Source organism: Drosophila bipectinata, chromosome XR (assembly GCF_030179905.1).
Source record: "Drosophila bipectinata strain 14024-0381.07 chromosome XR, DbipHiC1v2, whole genome shotgun sequence".
In the NCBI taxonomy this organism is placed as follows: Eukaryota; Metazoa; Arthropoda; class Insecta; order Diptera; family Drosophilidae; genus Drosophila; species Drosophila bipectinata.
In genome coordinates, this window is record NC_091735.1 from 2967817 (window position 1) to 2987950 (window position 20134).

At 34.5% G+C, this 20134-nt stretch overlaps 1 long non-coding RNA gene across 1 annotated transcript; it reads right to left on the minus strand.

Annotated features, from left to right (window-relative positions):
* Positions 1-2361: 2361 nt before the first annotated feature.
* On the minus strand, positions 2362-20134 carry LOC138927758 (uncharacterized). The gene is made up of 3 exons (XR_011444244.1): positions 19865-20134; positions 2685-2772; positions 2362-2610 (listed from the first exon to the last, which is right to left on the minus strand). It is a non-coding gene; the product is annotated as an uncharacterized lncRNA (long non-coding RNA).

Consider the following 20134-nt stretch of genomic DNA (forward strand, 5'->3'; position numbering starts at 1 on the left):
AAAGGGTTGGACTTGGAGAATTTTAGCCCCAAGCGTTTGCGACATCGACACCACTGCTTTCTTATTTCAGTTGAAGAACGTTTATATAAGAATATAAACACAACACTATAATTTTACATGAATTAATGTGCATTGTATTAGTAGGTAATTTATTTAATTATTTTGACATTATTTCCTTATTGTCCGTCGTTGTAGTCAAAAGATTCACGATAATCACAATTTTTTAATCAAAAGTTACCGGCTCTTTCCCGACGAGAGTTTATGAGCTATGTGCTTTATTAATAAAAAAAGAATGGTGTGTCATGAAGACACGCGATAGAAGTGAAACTGAATGATTGGATCGGCAAGGATTATTTAATTTTCTGTTAGAGGGAGAGGAATCATTTTAATCACGTGTCAAACACTTCTTGAAAAACACAAATTTGCGATGTAACGTGACAAAACTGCATCGATCGTGGTACCATGGTGAATTTTTTCATTTCCAATGAAAATTTCTGTTGAAAGAACTGAATTAATGGCTTGGAATCATCTTTTTCATTTTTAATGAAAGATCCTGTCATTTTTAATGAAAGATCCTAATGTCATTTTTGAACCATGATCTATCACATACATAACACGTAAAACCGAATGGATTATTTATAAAATCACGGTGAAAGTTCTTATGTGCAGTTTTAAACTTATTAAAGTCTGAATTATTTACACTATCGTCTACACTGTCAAGTAAGAGGTTAGCACGTGTTTACCTTTGTTCCCTGCTATCTCGTTCAATTTCAGTTCTACTTTTTTCCGTTTTCTATTCTGATCCATTCCTTCACTCGCCCTTTTTTTCTCCCGCCATGTTTATCCTTTCTGCACCCGACTTCGGAATATTTGCACAAAACTCTCGATTTAAGTAATAAAGACACGCAAAAAAACAAAATACGTTGCTTATGATCACTGTGTTAGAAACCAACAGCTGTTTTCCGCGATCGCGACGTTGCCTGAACGCAGAGAATGACATGAAAGACAAAGTCTTCCGTCTCATTCTCGCACCATACACGAAGGGTTCTCACTCTCGCCCGATAGACGAGACGTAAGGTAGTCGGTCTCACTCTCACTCGATTCCCGGAGGCCTCTCACTCTTAATTACTACGTTAGAGCGAGCGTCACCAAAAAGGTTGCCGATCGATATTTGAAAACCCTCCCATAAGAAGTTTCACTTAAAAAACAAAACTTAAGTATAATTTCCTAGTTTGGGCATAACCACGTTTAACGGCGTAATCGATGACCAAGTAAAATTTTTCGCTCACTTTTGTTTACTGTACGAAGCTATGCAATGAATAAACTCCCATGTTTCCGATGAACAGCTCGTTAACGTATTTGAATTTGGAAAAATCTTATGCGCCTTAAGTAAGCGAAAAAACGAATGTATCCATATATAGTTTTTTGTATGTTTCGTTTAGCTCAGCTTATGCGTCTGTGTGGCGCTGATTACCAAAAATCAGTTCAAAATTAAACAAAAATAATATATTTTATATATATTTTATATGTATATCAGTAAAACTATACATGGTGCGCATCGTTGCCACCGTTATTCATAAACTAGTTTTACTTCTTAATAACTCTCTCCTTAATTCTATTGCCGTCCTGGGAAACTCCCTGATGGCCCTGTCCTTGGACATATACATACGACCATTAATAAATTTATGGTCTTAGCTCTTTATATTCATCAAAGATGCGATTCCTGTGCACGCTTTCGAGTGTCCGAGATCTTTGCTCCAAGAATCTAGCCATGATATCCTACGACGGAAGGCCGTCTTGCTCAGACGGTCCCTACCGCTGAACCCCGTAGGCAAGAAATGAGCCACCTGAGCATCTATATTTTAGTCAGGAAAGAATGGCGGACAATAATTGCTTAGAACAGGGAGCCGAATCACGGCCACTCGGCATAGTCCCACGTGAAAATTAACCTACAAAGGAGGCTGTAACGCTATTAAAGGGACCATTTCTCATTTCGCCCAAAAATCGACCCATATTTGAGAATTGTGGGAAAGGGAAAAAGAATAAGGTAACACGGTTTTTGATCAGTTATTAGTATTTTATTATTAATTATACTATTTTTTTACACGGTTACACGTTTTTTGATCAGTTATTAGTATTTTTTTATTAATTAATAATTATACTTCGTTTTTTTCCAAAAATGAAAATGACGAATCTTGTTGGCCTCTTTGCTTCATACCTTTCAAATCCTAGGGCCTCGGCCTAGGGTTAACTGAACTACAAATTTAAAGTCTTTAAAGATAGATAACATTTTTTATGCCTTGAACCGAAGGTCAATAAATTTGACTGAAAAATCATCAATTTTATAGACATTGTCGGGTCAGGGAGCAGCCGCTGCTCTAGTCTTAAGTTTATTTATTACGCTTAAATATGTAAGTTAACACAAAATGAATTCTCAACCGAAGTTGGCCACGCGCATGCGATAATGCACCAGCAAGTAAAAGTGCAAGGGAAACTTCCCGGCATCGGTCAAAAGCTCATAACAGGTGCTGGCTGCAGCGTCTGTTCCACTTCCCGACAACGGCTGCAAAGTGTCTATTTATTCTGTTTTCTCTGTAACATTTTCTGTTTCTGTAAACATAATTTAGTTTCAATTTTTCTGCAAATAAATACGGACCATGTGTCCAAAAAATAATACAAATTACCGTGTTTAACTGGCGCCCAACGTTTCAGGGTCCTGTCTGCGAAAACATCATTGTCATCGAATCAAAGTAACACTCGTAGAGCACCGATCTGAAAAATAAGTCGTAAATCCAAAAATCACTACCCAAGTGCACCCCATATACTGCCCTGGTAACACCGCACCAAAAGAAAAAAAGTTTAGCTAATATGGAAGCCCAAATACAAGAAATAATGGAGAGAATTTTAAATCAAAAATTCAACACAGATTCAATGCCACTACTCAATCAAACCTATAATGGTTAAATGACTTGGCTATTTATTGTTCTCGAGAATTCCATTGAAGTAGTAGTGTATAAAAATAACTGTCTAAGAAAAAATTTAACAGCAATCAATATCCTCCCTAAATCTTATGGTAACAAGATCACAGACTCGAATGTTGTATAATATGATGATAAATATTTGTATGATAAACTTCTGAAAGGATTAAATGGTTTAACTATTCATCAGCAAAATAGGCCAAAACGTGGACTTTTTGACACAATAGGTTCATCTTTTAAATTATTATTATTATTATTATTCTGTGTGCTTTATTTCCTAAAAATTTATAAATTTAATTAAAGCTAATGTTACAAATTTTATTTTTACAGAGTTATAGCATATGCTTTTCAACTGAAATATATTATAATATTTTATTCGTTTGGTTATTTATAACATATTATTATTTCATGGAAAAATTTGATTAAAAACCTTGATTTGACACTTATTTACTAACTTTACTACTTTTACTGACTAAAAGAGTTTATTATGAAATATATTGTTGTACCGTTTGGACTCCAGACATTTCATGCACGTAGTTAGTGCTTCTGTAATATGGTAGATTAAGTAATAGTTTTAGAAGTTTATTTTGGCACGTTTGTATTTTTATACCCTTGCAGAGGGAATTATAATTTAGTCCAAAAGTGTGCAACGCAGTGAAGGAGACATCTCCGACCCTATAAAGTATATATATTCTTGATCAGGATCACCTCCTGAGTTGATATGAGCATGTCCGTCTGTCCGTCTGTCTGTCTGTTTCTACGCGAACTAGTCTCTCAGTTTTGAAGCTATCGTCTTGAAACTTTGCACACACCCTTCTTTCCTTTGCACGCAGTATATAAGTCGGAACGGCCCAGATCGGCCGACTATATCCTATAGCTGCCATATAACTGAACGATCGGAAATGACCCAACTTTCGTTTCGTGAAGATAGAAAGCTGAAACTTAATACAGATTAATGGCCAGTTGATCTAAGCTACCAAATTTTATTAGGATCGGTCGACTATATCCTATAGCTGCCATATAACTGAACGATCGGAAATGGTACTTGGTAGAAATATCAACTTTCGTATTTTTGAAGATAGAAGTTTGGGACTTTTTTTAGATTTTTTATTTTAGTTAATTGGTTTTATTATATTAGTAATCATAAGGATCGGACAACTATATTCGATGTTTGCGATATATATCCGGTTTTAACTGCAAGGGTATATAAACTTCGGCTCCGCCCGAAGTTAGCTTTCCTTTCTTGTTTTAATATGTGTTTGTGCACATTTTTCCCAAATGGAGTGTCCATACATCAAGACTGACCTGAATATTACCTTAAAAATTATTAACTTGTTTTCAATTGATAATTTAGATTTTCTATTGATTATAGGGTATAATATTCGTAGTTTTTGGTTTATTTTATCTATTGTGACCCCAACATGTGTACTAAAAGTGAGTTTTTTATCAAAATGTATTCCTAAATAACGAATATTATTAACCCACTCAATTGGTGTGTTACATAGTTCTAGACCAGAGGTCGGCACTGCCCGAGCTCTGCCACACACACACAGTATACATGTGTGAAACGTCATGCTCACAGCCTTCTATTAGTTACTAATACTAATGCGGTAAAATCATATCAATGTATTTGGGTGCCGACCACTGTTCTAGACAATCATTTGGTAAATAACAAGATTTTGTTCTTTTCGTGAAAAAAACGGCTTGTGTCTTATTAGGATTAATTTTTATCTTCTATTTATGGTAATATTCTTCTAGTTTGTAGAGATAATTTTGAATGATGTTTTTCATATCGTTTTATAATACGCCAGAAGTGTAAATAGCTGCATCATCAGCAAATAATGATAACTTACAATTTGTCATCTGGTGAATGTCATGCGTGTATCAGAGAACGGATTCGGGTGAATGAAAAAAATTCGTATGGCCAAATGCTTTATAATACGAGTTTAAAAATATTATGCTGTCGACAGATTTTGGGCAAAGACGGTTCCTTTTTTCAGTAATGACGTTTCCAGCCAAAGAAAATCCGTGCTCTGCAGCAGCACTACTTGCCGGCATTGAGTGGACTTCAACGTCAACTTTTCATTAACGTTATTACATATCTTTTCTTTTAATGTTACCAGTGCCGGTACATCTTCCTCTTGTGGCGCGCAAATATGCCTCATTTTTTCAATTGAAGGTATCACAAAACACAGGGATGAAGAACTGCAGAATTGAAGCTTCTTAAAAATTATTTCGAAATCGCTACATAAGTCTACCAATTGTTTTAGGGTTGATATGTTTATAAGCATCAATCGCTGACAATCTTCTTGTTTTTCTATTAGAATTTCATTAATGTTGAACCAATCGTCCACAATAGACTTAAACATTGTGAAATTCGAATTCCATCTTGTTGGGCATTGATTTTTTACAGATGTTTGTAGATGATGTAAATTAGCTTTCATAAAATATTTGACAATTTTTTTGCTCATTTCTACTAATTCAGCAACTTCTTTAGATTCCTTAAACCAAAGATTATACAGTACATAGATGGGACATCTCATACAAAGAAAAATTTTCTATGGCGGGTTCCAGCAGTGGAACCCGCTGGAACGAGCGGGTTCCATTGCGCGACAAATTAAGTTTGAGAAATTTTTCGCGCGACAACGAATGAGGAATAGCCGAGTGGTAGGGTGCTTGGCTGGTGTGCAAAGTAAAACGAGTTCAAACCAGGCTCGGGACATATATATTTTCTTAATTTTAAATCTATTTATATTATATTTTTATTATTTTAATGTATTTTTCTAAATTTATAATCCAATAAAAAAAAATACAAAATTGTAAAATAACCTTAACATTGTCTCAGTTCGTAGTGAAACCCGCTGTAAAAATGTCTATAAGTGCGGGTTCTACGGCATTTTGGCAGGCCGCGTCGTGGAACCCGCTCTCAAATGTTTTCATTTTTTTGTCGTGGAACCCGCTGTAATAATGAAAACATTTGAGAGCGGGTTCCACGACAAACGGCTGGCAGATGAGAGAGAGAATTCTATTTTTAGATCGTAACATCTTTGGAACGATGAAAGTTTGAAACGTTGTAATGAAACCAATGTAAGAGTAAAGAGATCAGATATATCTTTTACTATCCTTACTCGTCAGCTCTGTTTTTGGTATAGTTTCTTGCGCCTCCTTTAACACCAATTTTAAGTATCATAAAATAAACTTCGAGGTTAGCCTAGATGGATAGTGCGCGGTCTTTATTCAAGGGGTCCTGGGTTCGGTTACATTAGCGGGCGGTTTTTCCAAGTTTGATAAAGTTTTAGTTTTGATTCTTTTTATACATATTTACTTTTATTTTTTTTTTTACTTTTACTTTTTACGTTATTATTATTATTTTTAACTGCATTACAATTATTGTAAAAATAAGTGACGGACGTGTCGGATGACAAAATGCCGGAAGGACTCCCTTGAAATTTTATTAGCATTTTATTAGCGGGACACAAGGAAGAATAAAACAATTTTACAATTGTAAATTTAAAGAAAAATATTACAATTATAGAAAAAAAAAAAAATAATTATAAAAGAAAGAAAAAGTTCAAAGTCCTTACGAGGATTTGAACACAGTAAAATTACACATAGAGTTACTACTCTATGCATTACGCTACCACCCTGTCTCGATCTGCAGCAATTAAAAATACTATTTGTTCTACCAACTACCACATCGGCGCATTGACAGAAACAGAAACGAGAAGTTGAAATTGAAATTTGGAAGCCAAAACCATTTTACGCCGTCGTGCGAGCAGTCACACATACATACAAAGGCTCACATTGTAGTTGACGGATACATGTAAAGAGTTCTTAAAATAGAATCGTATGCATGTGCGTTCCCCCCTCACCAACAAGCTCGACGCAAAAAGTTGACCGTTTTGGGCCCTGATGTCCCATCTATGTACTTTATAATCTTTGCTTAAACGAATTCTCCAAAACGTTGGCAAGCAAATGGCTGCTGCAGTTTAACCTAATATTATTCTGCAAAGCTTTGACGATATTTGTGCCTCGATCGGTAACGAACTTCATTTGGTCCAAATTATGTATGCCGAATTCAGCAAACAAAGTGTTCAACTTGTTTAAAACATTTGTGCTAGTTGAACGCTCGAAGTCCATTGACTTAACACCTAAGATGAAATCTACCAATTTAAAATCTTCTTGGTAGTGGAAGGTGACACCAAGAAAGTTGCGATGAACGTAACTGTCCGTCCACAAGTCAACTGTGGCGGTTGCTCCACCACTATTAGCAACTTCGGCTATCTCAAATTTAATCATTTTTTTTCTCATCCGCCAACTTTTGCGTAGCTCGAGACACCGTCGTTGCATCAGGCAGCAGGTCATCAAGATCAACTCCTTCCTTATACCTTCCACCAATATTGACTAGAAACTTTGCCATGTTCGTAAATCCATTGCCATTAATTGATGAAAAGGGTCGGCAATCCTGTGTCACCCATTCCACACATGCGACAATAGCATCTTTTTTGTCCTCTGGCTTCGCTGTAGTCAACAATTTTGACTCTTTAAGCAACTTGCAGCATTTGTGTCGGCTTAAATTTGAAGTCTGTTTCGGTGAGTATTTCACAAGATTATGACAAGATCGGCAATATAACAAACCATCCAGAACAACGCCAACCTCCTTAACAATTTCTGTTAATATGTTCCAAATATTACTTCTACCCTTATGTCGGACAGCCAATTGGTATTCATTTGCGCGAATTTTTTCAATGATACCCTCCATATCAATCAAGTAACAAAATGCAACTAATTATGAAGTACTAAAATGTATTATGAAGCAAAACGAAGAATTTGACCAAAAAAAAGAACAAGCTACAAACTACAAGCTAAACTACAAGAAGCTGGCATAGAAATTGTTATTGTACATGCAGTCGTAACGCTCACATTGTGTCGTCTTGTCGCTAATCGTTTAGTCATCCACACTCACCTCAAGTTGATCCCATTGATGCTTTCGGATACACCTGCTCATTTTTTGGATCGGAATGATGCGTACGGAAAAATTAGTTGATTTTCACTCATCACTGTTTTTTGTTCAGTGAGTTGAATTGAGTGAGAAAGTTTGAACCGAGGACACAAGATGATTGGAATGATGCGAACGGCAAAATGAGTTGATTTTTACTCATCACTGTGTTTCGTTCAGTGGGTTGAGTTGATTGAAAAAGTTCGCATATGATTAAATCAAGAAAGTAGTGATTTTTGCAGTTCTCTGGCGTGTATATAATAAACAACACTGGTCCTAATACCGATCCCTGAGATACCCCAGCTAGTATAGAGCGTTGAGTGGACTTCTCTCCATTTAAGGATATACAAAAACTTCTTTGTGTTATAAAGCTTTGCACAATTTTTATAAGGTATGTGGGTAATTCCATATTCTTTAACTTGTGCACCAAGCCATCGTGCCATACTGTGTCAAAAGCCGCTTCAATATCTAAAGTAACCAGTCCAACAGATTTTTTATTTTGCATATTATCTTTTATGTAATTTGTGAGTTTTACGGAAGGAACTGTGCAGTTTAGTTTGGTTCTGAATCCGTATTGTATGGAAGGCAGTATTTCGTGTGTATCTAAATGACTAACTATTCAAGCTTTGGTTAACTTTTCAAATATTTTGGATATGCTACATAATAAGCTAATCGGTCTGTAACTATCAGGTCTGCTGGATAGTTTGCCTGGTTTAACAATCGGTATTATTTTGGCTGTTTTCCATGAATTTAGAAAATATCCAATGAAAAAACAATGATTAAAGATGTGTGCTAGAAAGCTAATGGCATAAACAGGGAGGTTTTTTAAGCAGATATTTGAAATACCATCATCTCCAGGTGATTTTCGTGTTACTAGTGCTTTGATTATGCTGGCAATTTCAGAGTTTTTAGTTTTTAATACTTGAGAGGTATTAATATCATAATTTGCAATTGACTGAATAGAATATTGAACTAGATTAACAGTTTCTGGATTTGAGAAGGAAGTGGATAATTTATGTTTCTGTTCAGAAATGTCTGCGAGTACGATGGCTTTTTCAGTTCCAGTCTCATAGCTTGAGTCGCCAAGGCAGAGACAGGGTATAAATTGTTTTCTCTTTTTTAAAGCTTTAGTTATCTTCCAAAAGGGCTTACTACATTTTCCTATCTTGCAGTTTACGGTTCCACTCTGTGTTATTATGAGCAAATATATGTATATGTTGAGGTATCTTGTAATTTGTAAATTTTGGTCTTTTATGGGGAACTGCTTCACGAAAATCATCGTTGACAATATTTGTGAACGAGTTGACCAGGAAGACAATGCACAGTGGTCGAGCTTGTATGGAACCGCGGCCATAAATACTTATAGATGTGCTATCGCTATGAAACTTTCACCAAAAATCACCGATATATCATTTGAAAGGTACTGCGCCACAGATCATAAAAATGTAAGCGGTTTTTTAATAGTCCACTCGGTTTAGAAGTTATTCGCATTCAATTTTTATTTTCAATTTTTATAATAAAAATTGAATCGTAACACTTATTTTCAATTTTTTTAATAAAAATTGAATCATAATTTTTGTTTTTATTTTTTTTATAAAAATTGAAAAATAATTCTTATTCTTAATTATTATTATAAAAATTGAAAATAAGAGTTATATTTCAATTTTTGTCATAAAAATCAACAAATAATTTTTATTTTATAATTTTTATTTTAAAAATTATAACAATTACGGTCCCTGTTAAAAACAAAAAACACAATGCGAAAAACGAAAGTACAAGACCATAAATACTTATAGATGTGCTATCGCTATGAAACTTTCACCAAAAATCACCGATATATCATTTGAAAGGTACTGCGCCACAGATCATAAAAATGTAAGCGGTTTTTTAATAGTCCACTCGGTTTAGAAGTTATTCGCATTCAATTTATATTTTCAATTTTTATAATAAAAATTGAATCGTAACACTTATTTTCAATTTTTTTAATAAAAATTGAATCATAATTTTTGTTTTTATTTTTTTTATAAAAATTGAAAAATAATTCTTATTCTTAATTATTATTATAAAAATTGAAAATAAGAGTTATATTTCAATTTTTGTCATAAAAATCAACAAATAATTTTTATTTTATAATTTTTATTTTAAAAATTATAACAATTACGGTCCCTGTTAAAAACAAAAAACACAATGCGAAAAACGAAAGTACAAGACACTTAAATGGCAACAACAACATAACAGACACAGAACAAAAACGTGCTTCTCTCCTAGACAGAGATGGAAAATGAGGTTAGGTTGCATTTTGTAATGGCAACTGAAGCTGAAGTAAACATTTTTATAATCTTTAAACATTAGTCTATAACACCACATAAATTTTATTTGGGGGCAATCGGGGGAAAATACTTAAAACTTTACATAAAAATTGTAACGCACAACATATAGGAACTAAAAAGACGCACATGTTTAACAAAGATTTACACGAAACACAGCTCAAATTATATATATATTTATCTGTAAAAATAAGGTATATACCATTATATACCATATCCATTCCAATTGATTTTGGTTTAACAGCGTTTTATAATATATTTAAGATTTTTGAATTTTGTGTGTGAACTCCACTGCGGACAAACTGAAAGTGCATAAATATGAGTACGCTTTTGTCATGCTGTTTTTAGAAAGTTCCGTTAGAATTTCCAAGCAGACCATATTGCTTGGTAAATTTTGGACAATCAGCTGATAGTAAAACCGGGTTTCGCTTGAATAGCTCAAAATCAATTTTTTTATTTTTGGCCTATGGCAGCGACCACTGTGCAATGTCTGAGATCGAACAACAAGATTTATATTTACTTATTCCTATATCTAGCAACCTGTCATTGATAAATTCCTTAAACTTAGTCCAGTTTGCTTTACTAATTATCGGTTGGTGTTTCTCATTTTGTAAGAAATTTATTGAATATTTTAAGATTATAGGCAAGTGATCAGAGGATCTGTAATTTTTAGTAAGTCTGATCTATATTTTGTCTTTAAATATTTCGTTCTCCAGCTACATTACATGAAGCAGTCAGACATTTTGCTGTGTAACCAGGAAAGTATATGGCACAGGGCCGTAGCTAGCATGGGGCAGGTGGGGCGGTGCCCCAGGGCCCCCGAAGGGAAGGGGCCCCGCCGGGGCAAAAGACTTCCGTATAGGGGCCCCAAATTTACTTGTTGCCCCAGGGCCCCCGAGGCTCTAGCTACGGCCCTGATATGGCATAAAGTTTTAGATTGTTATTGTTAGGGGCTGTTTTGATTTTAATTCCCACATTTTCGTTTTTAAATTGGTAATTTGCTCGTGTTCTATTTTATTGGCATTTTATTTTATTGGACAATGGCAACCCCTCCACCTCTATTTTTTTTTCTGTCTCGCCTATACACAGTATAGTTTGGTATGTTAAATCTGTCGGTTTAAGTGAGCCATGTTTCACTTATTGTAGCTACATATTTTTATCTTGTAAAATTTAATAAATTCTACACGCTTATGCTTTATAGAGCGGGGGTTCCACGCCATAATATTTAAAGTATCAGGAGAGTTACTTGTTTGAATACACATATTTAATGGCTAAATTTGATATAACTTGGAATTGTTCTCCTTTATTGGAGCATGTGCTGAGATTATTTATTAAGTCTATTAATAAAGAGTTTACTTCTTCTGGCGTAAAGAGGCCAGTTTCAGTTGCATTTGGTAAAATTGCCTTGCATTTGAGCGCATCTCTATAACTGCCGAAGCTGTGTTGAGAGAATCCTATTTTATTATTTGTTGAAGAGAGCTGACTTCGAAGTTCTGGATTTAAGAGAGAATCGCGATTACTCCGTATTGGATTTTCTGCTTCAATGTTGGTTTTTCTTATGCGCTCGTCGAACGCTTTGAGATCAAATTGAGATAAGACAAACGGCATGGGCAGGTCTTATCAGTGGATGGATGATTGCCCTTACAGTTGGCACATTTATTTTTACTTGGGTTCTCACAAGAAACCGTAGGGTGAGGTCCGGCACAGTTGGCACAAGAAGTTTTAACTGAACAATTATTTGAACCGCGACCAAATAATTTACAGTTGTAACATTGTGTTATTTTGTTGTCAATTTTGACTTTATAGTCCTATCGTACTTTTATGTGATTGATGTACATGTAGTTGTTTCGTAGTTATTTTACCGTGATGCTTTTGTTTATAAAATAAACAATGAACAGTAAAAGATCATAGTTATATTTGGTCTTTTTTTCAACAATTTTAAAGTTTGTGCATTTCAAGCCTAGTTCAATAAGCATGGACATAACGGTTTTTGCTGGGAGTCTATCCATTCCAGGCAGAACAGCTTTATATGGTTTAGTTGTTTTAGTGACGTATGTATAGAACTCCCAATTAAGTTCCTTGAGCTTTGCTGTGGCCAGCTCGAAGTGATCCATTGTTTCCAGGAATATTTTATAACTAATAGAGATATTTTTTATGTAATATTTTTCAATTTTTAGCTTGGACATGATGTCATGAACTTGATTTGGGTTTTGTTTAATTACGGTAATGGGAGGTGGTTTGATATTCACTTGATCTATTGTATCAGTTTCAATAGCATCAATGTTATCGTCTTCTATGGTTTGAAGAGGGCGATATTAATTCGTATGTTGATTTGGATTGGGGTTTTCCCCTAGGATATTTTTTTTTCTTTGATTTGTCATTTTGGTTTCGGCAGATGCTAAGGCATCGCCAGTCAATAGTTTGCGGCGCTTAATAATGAATGAGGTAACTGTAATAGCTGATAAGAAGTTCGCGGCGAATTTCTATGTGTATGGTAGATAGTAAACGATTTCCGAGCTCGTTAAAGAAAACCTCACACGACAAGAGCTTATCGAAGACTGATCTTTTAAATTTACTGAGCGAAAAAAACGTAGTTTTTTATTTCATTTTTCGTTAATTTAAAAGTAATTCAAAGGCACTAAAATAGTTTATTTTATTTTTAAGAGAGCCTTGCTAGCAACAGTTCTTAAACAAATGAAGAACCATATTTTCTATGGAGAAAACTTTTTCTAACCCAATTTCTGAGAAAATTTTCCTCAGTGGAAACATCATGATTTAAGTTTGGGCTGTCAAATGAGTCAAAATGAGAGCAAATAAGAAAGCTTCTAAAAAAATTGGAAAGTGCTCACAGTGTGGCGGCAGCGTTGCGGCAGAATTTCCTACCATGTGCAAGTTAACTTTGTTGTTTGTCGGTGAATTAAAAAATATAAATTTTTATTTTAAATTATAAAACTTGGTGTTAAACCTTTATTTATTAAACTTAATTATTACAAGACATTTTCGTTATTCTTAATTATTTTCCGTCAACGGTACGCGGTCTCGGTCAAAATGGCTTCTTAATTCTAAATCTTATCCAAAGAACCTCGGCCATCAGTTGTGTTTAGATTAGAGGCTTAAGATGAAACTTTCGCATCTTATTTTGAAATTCGATTAAGCTGATCGATGCAATTTGGTGGGTACTTGAAACGCAAAAGGCGTATTTGATTGGGCTTCGGGGGAAGCTGATGTTTACTTTTGATTTTGATTTGTTTATGGGGAACCGAGATCGGACCTCAGAGCCAAAGACAAAGCCGAAGGCAAATGCAGAGTTTAAAAATATTGTTTTTAAAATTCATAAGTGGAAAGCCATAAGTGGACTGGATTTATGGGTTGGATAATTGAGCCAAAGACAAAGCTAAAGACAAATGCAGAGATTGAAAATATTGTTTATAAAAGCCATATGTGGCCTGTATTTACGGGTTGGATAGCTCTCCCGCTTCTAAAATGGATCGTCCCGATTCACTATGAAATTCGTTTAATGATCTCTTTAAATGAGAGTTGTTATCAATATTGTTCCCATTTATAAGAATGCCACCATCTTGTATGATGTCTATTTTTTTATTTATTTTCTCTTATTTTATTTTTTCTCTTACATGTTGATTTCTCCCCATTTAATAAACGGGTAAAACAAATTTTTGTGTTACTTAAAGTGCAATAATTATTAAAAAGTTCGTTCTTAAAATTAGACATTTCATAAAAAATATTTTCGCATTTTGCGACTTGGTTGCTTAATACTAGTTTTCCATCGATTTGGGAAATCGCTCTAGCGTGATATATTTCACATCTGTTTTTTATTATTGGGTATTTTATGTGAATTATTAAAAGCTCTTTATGCAATGCGATTTTAAAAAAAGAGATGTCCATTAAATCTGCTTTAATTACTGGTTTTTGTTCATGTTTTAATATTTCCAAGATGTCATCATTGTTTAAAATTTTGGTATTAAAAACGTCAATTTTTGCTAAAGTGATTGTGTCAACTAAATTTTGCAGATCAAATGTTAATAATCGCAAGCGATGTTTTCGAATTGGTAGATCTTGATCAATAAATATTTTTTAAAAATCATCGGAATGAGATTCTATTTCTTTTAATAATCGGGAATTGATAATAGTCTGCTTATTATTGTTTTCAATTAATTCATTAATTATACCCTTAAAGAGGGTATTATAAAAAGTGTGTCAAAAGTGTAAAAAGTTATGTCCAAAAGTGTGCAACGCAGTGAAGGAGACATCTCCGACCCTATAAAGTATATATATTCTTGATCAGGATCACCTACTGAGTTGATATGAGCATGTCCGTCTGTCTGTCCGTCTGTCTGTCCGTTTCTACGCGAACTAGTCTCTCAGTTTTGAAGCTATCGTCTTGAAACTTTGCACACACCCTTCTTTCCTTTGCACGCAGTATATAAGTCGGAACGGCCCGGATCGGCCGACTATATCCTATAGCTGCCATATAACTGATTGATCGGAAATGGTATGACTTTGGTGTTTTTAGAGTTAGAGAAAATTTGAAATTTGACACGAGAGCTATTTTTGGCAAACCATTACGACATGCCAAATTTCATAAGGATCGGCCGACTATATCTTATAGCTGCGATATAACTGAACGATCGGAAATGAGACAACTTTCGTGTTTTTGAAGATAGAAAGCTGAAACTTAATACATATTATATTTTTGGCCAGTTGATTCAACCTACCAAATTTCATTAGGATCGGCCGACTATATCCTATAGCTGCCATATAACTGAACGATCGGAAATAGTACTTCGTAGAAATATCAACTTTCTTATTTTTGAAGATAGAAGTTTGGGACTTTTTTTAGATTTTTTTATTTTAGTTAATTGGTTTTATTATGATGTATTCATAAGGATCGGCCAACTATATCCGATGTTTGCGATATATATCCGGTTTTAACTGCAAGGGTATATAAACTTCGGCTCCGCCCGAAGTTAACTTTCCTTTCTTGTTTTATTCTGAAATGTAATGAAATCATCATGGTCCGGAGTTCCAGCGAACCATTTCCACACGGTGCCTAACTCATTTATCCCTCTTTTTGATCTGGTTGATATTAATTGTGATAAAATTAGTTCTATTACTTTTATGTCATATTTAATTTCCCATTGTGACCATTTATTAGTATCCCTTCTAGTATTATCTGATTCCAAATTTATTATTTCTTTATAAAAGCTTAAGTTAGTTACTTGGAATAAATCTGCGTATGAATCGCACGTCAATACGTCTTTATTGTCGTTAAATAGAAGATATTCGTGACTTGTATAGTCAATTATTTCTGATTTTGTTAATAAAATAAGGTGTAGTATGAGCACCCGATGAAACATTTTCTGGGAAAGGAAAGAAAAAAAAGGATGGTATATAAATATTTAGAATTTTATATTATCTTTGAGAATAATTTTATTTCTATTGTTGATTATGTTTTTGTTGGGTAAATTTTCTTTAACTATTTGTTTTTTATATCTGGTTTTAATTTTATTTCTTTCCCCGTGTTTCTTATCATACCTGTCCTACATGATGTTCTTCTTCTTTTCTGTTTTTGTTATGTGTTTCCAACATTTTCACTTGAGTATTTTTCAAAAGTTGAGGTATGTTATCGTGCTCTATTTTATTATATAGTACGTCAAAAGGTTTTTGGTTCGTTGTAGAATGAATGCTCTGATTATATTCTTGAGCGGCTCTTATTACTATTTCGGAAAAGTCAGTTAAATTAAATTCTTCTTAAATGCATCGAGCTAATTCTGTTAATGTAGAATGTGCCCTTTCAACTTGTCCCTTTGACGTGCTGTGCCTCGGGTCTGCTTAATGTAAAGTTAAATTGCGCCTTTTTGCAAAAGATTTAAATTGGGCCGAGGTAAAGCTCGGTTCATTATCGAGTAAGGTTCATTATTATCAAATTTTGAGTAAGCGTCAATACAAGTTATGAAAGTAAGACCTTGCGCGTAATATGTGTAAATGTGTAAATTTTCTCCTTCTTTACTTGGAATTGGGGTTTCTCCAATTGGAATTTTTATTGAGTGCCTGTTATATTTATTTTCGTTACAAATCACACAATTTTTAATATATTCTTTTAATTTTTAAAACAATTTGGCCAATAATATAATTTACTGATCTGTTTGTAATTCTCTTCTAGCCCCCTATGAGCACGGCTGTGTGTTTCTTCTATTATTATAGCTTTATCTTCCTCGTTTTCCACGTCTTGTAGAAAGATTCTTATAAAAAGAAATGTGTTTGTGAAATTATTTTTTAATGGTAATTGAATTTGAAATAAGTCCTCTTAGGTACAATGAATTCCTACCGTAATGTTAGGCGGAATATACTCTCTTAATATAGTTATTAAATTTTCTGGTGTGTCATATTCAATTATATGTCGTGTCCTGTCAAAGATTTTCAGTGACTCATGTATTGTATACTTCCCCGTTGTAAATAACAGTTGTTGTAATTGATTTAACGGTTTACGGGTCTCTTGTATTACATTTTCAAAACTACTTTCAGCTGAATGCTGTGTGTTCTGATCTGACTCTGACTGGTCTGTTTGTTCTATATCGCTGTCAGTAATATTATTTATCTGAATTCGAGATAATGCGTCTGCAACTACATTTGTTGTACCGGGCTTAAATGTTATTTTCGGTGTAAAACTTTGTATGAAAGAATACCATCCTTTCATATCTACATTGGGATTTTTATCCGAATTTGTGTAAGATAAAGTTTGATGGTCGGTTTGAATTTCAATTCCAATAACTCCGTATAAGTAATTTCTTAGATTTTTAAGAGCCCATACTATCGCTAAAAGTTCCTTCTTATTATACCCTTGCAGAGGGTATTATAATTTTGGTCAAAAGTGTGCAACGCAGTGAAGGAGACATCTCCGACCCTATAAAGTATATATATTCTTGATCAGGATCACCTCCTGAGTTGATATGAGCATGTCCGTCTGTCCGTCTGTCCGTCTGTCCGTCTGTCTGTCCGTCTGTCTGTCTGTTTCTACGCGAACTAGTCTCTCAGTTTTAAAGCTATCGTCTTGAAACTTTGCACACACCCTTCTTTCCTTTGCACGCAGTATATAAGTCGGAACGGCCCGGATCGGCCGACTATATCCTATAGCTGCCATATAACTGATTGATCGGAAATGGTATAACTTTGTTGTTTTTAGAGTTAGAGAGTTCAAATTTGACATGAAAGCTATTTTTGGCAAATTATTACGTCATGCCAAATTTCATAAGGATCGGCCGACTATATCTTATAGCTGCCATATAACTGAACGATCGGAAATGACCCAACTTTCGTGTTTTTGAAGATAGAAAGCTGGAATTCAATACAGATTATATTTTTAGTCATTTGATCCAACCTACTAAATTTCATTAGGATCGGCCGACTATATCCCATAGCTGCCATATAACTGAACGATCGGAAATGGTATTTGGTAGAAATATCAACTTTCGTATTTTTGAAGATAGAAGTTTGGGACTTTTTTTTAGATTTTATACTATAATAAATTGGGTTATATATTCCTATTCCCATAAGGATCGGCCAACTATATCCGATGTTTGCGATATATATCCGGTTTTAACTGCAAGGGTATATAAACTTCGGCTCCTCCCGAAGTTAGCTTTCCTTTCTTGTTTTTTTTTTTTTTTTTTTTCTTTTTTTTTTTTTTTTTTTATACCAGTTTTTCAGAATTTGGAAATGGCTTGTGCATCAATAAGAGCATCAGCTAGCATTCCTGTATTCATCATAAAGCTTAGAGGCCCAGACGACCGAGTGGCGCTCAAGAAACGATTTGTTAGAATATATTAAGTTATTTGTTAATTATTAAGCTAAGAGGAGTTAGTAAGGAAATTTAAAATTCTATATTTTAAGTTAGAGGGACAGGAAAGAGATGTTATAGAGTAGAGACCATTGTAGTTCGAACATAATACCCTAAAAGGGTCATGCAGTGCATATGTCGAACTACAACGGCTAAGGAACAGAGGACTAAAGTTTCGAGTCCTTCTATTAGGAATGTTAAAATTTAAGCGTGTTAGTAAATGCTGGCTATCTACATCCCCGTTAATAAGGTTATGCAGAAGGACTACAACGAGCATTGTCCTACGATATGTTAAGCTAGGTAAGTTTATGAGTAAGAGTCTACTATTATAAGATGGAAGTTGAAGATTTGCATCCCAGTTTAGACCTCTAAGTGAAAAAGTTAGGAAATTCTTTTGTACGGATTCTATGCGGTCCTGATGTACTCCATATTGGGGACTCCAGACACATGAACCGTACTCCAGTATAGGACGGACTAAAGAAATGAATAGTGTTTTGGTTATATAGGGTTCATTAAATTCTTTTGACCACCTTTTGATAAAACCAAGGACTCCTTTAGCCTTATTAACCATTAAGGAAATATGGTTGGCAAATTTAAGTTTGATGTCTAATAGGATGCCGAGATCATTAACCTGGGTTAATTTTTCTAAGGCAATCCCATTAATAGAATAAGTAGCTTGCAGAGGGCAAGAACGATAAAAAGACATATGTTTGCATTTAGATCCATTAAGTATTAGATCATTAGCTAAACACCATTTTTGAAAGTTATCAAGGTCAGACTGAAGACTGCATTGGGCAGAGATGGATTTGTACTGAAGACAAAGCTTTACATCATATGCATACATAAGAACTAGAGAGTTCGTTAAAGCAGGGGGCAAGTCGTTTATAAAAAGCGTAAATAATAACGGGCCAAGATGACTTCCTTGAGGGACGCCGGATGTAGCACGGACCAGACGGGACTGTATGTTTTTAAATAAGACTCTTTGTGTCCTTCCATCTAGGTAGCTGGAGATCCACGTTAAGAGGTCTTTAGAAAAACCCAGCATATTCAGTTTACTCAACAAGAGTGAGTGATTAACTGAATCAAATGCTTTTCTGAAGTCTGTGTAAATTACATCGGTTTGATATCCCTTACAAAAGCCATCTATGACAAAGGATGTCAACTCCAATAAGTTTGTGGTGGTGGAGCGACGCTTAATAAAGCCATGCTGACAAGGAGTGATAATCGAAGAGCAAAGGTGTTGCAAATGAGGGGTAATTCATTTTTCAAATAACTTTGGAATTGCCGACAACCTAGAGATGCCTCTGTAGTTGGCAGCCTCAGACTTTTCCCTTTTTTATGTAGGGGAATTATAAATGATTCCTTCCACTTAAGGGGAAAAATCGAGGTTTCCAAAGATAAGTTGAAAAGTCTAAGTAGAGGTTTGCACAGAGCCCTGGCACATTATTTTAGCACACAGCCTGGTACTCCATCGGGGCCTGGCGAATAAATGGGTTTGACCCTTAAAAGACCAGATAATAAGTTGTTCTCAGAAAAAAACGGACAGAAAATAAGATTTGCTGCTTGAATGTTATATGCGTAAGGCTGATCAGTCAATTTGGGAGGAGAATAAGTTGTTTGAAAAAATTCTGCGAATAGATCGGCAATGGCCTGATCAGAAGTCGCAGAGGAATTTTCAAACGTAAGCAGGGGTTTTCAAACTTACGCTTAGTGTTTTAATTATATAAATTATAAAACTGCTTTGGATCCTGAGTAAATTGTATCTGGCAGCGGTCAATATAATTCCTATAACATTCAGCGTTAAGCACGGTAAAATTCGACCCAGCTAGTAGGTATCTTGAGAAATCAACACTACTGCAGGTTTTTTTATATTTAAGTAAAAGCTTATTTTTTTTATTTTTTAAGTTAGCGAGGCACCTTGTATAAAAATAAAATAAAATTTTTCTAAAGTGACATTAAGATCAGTGCACGCCAG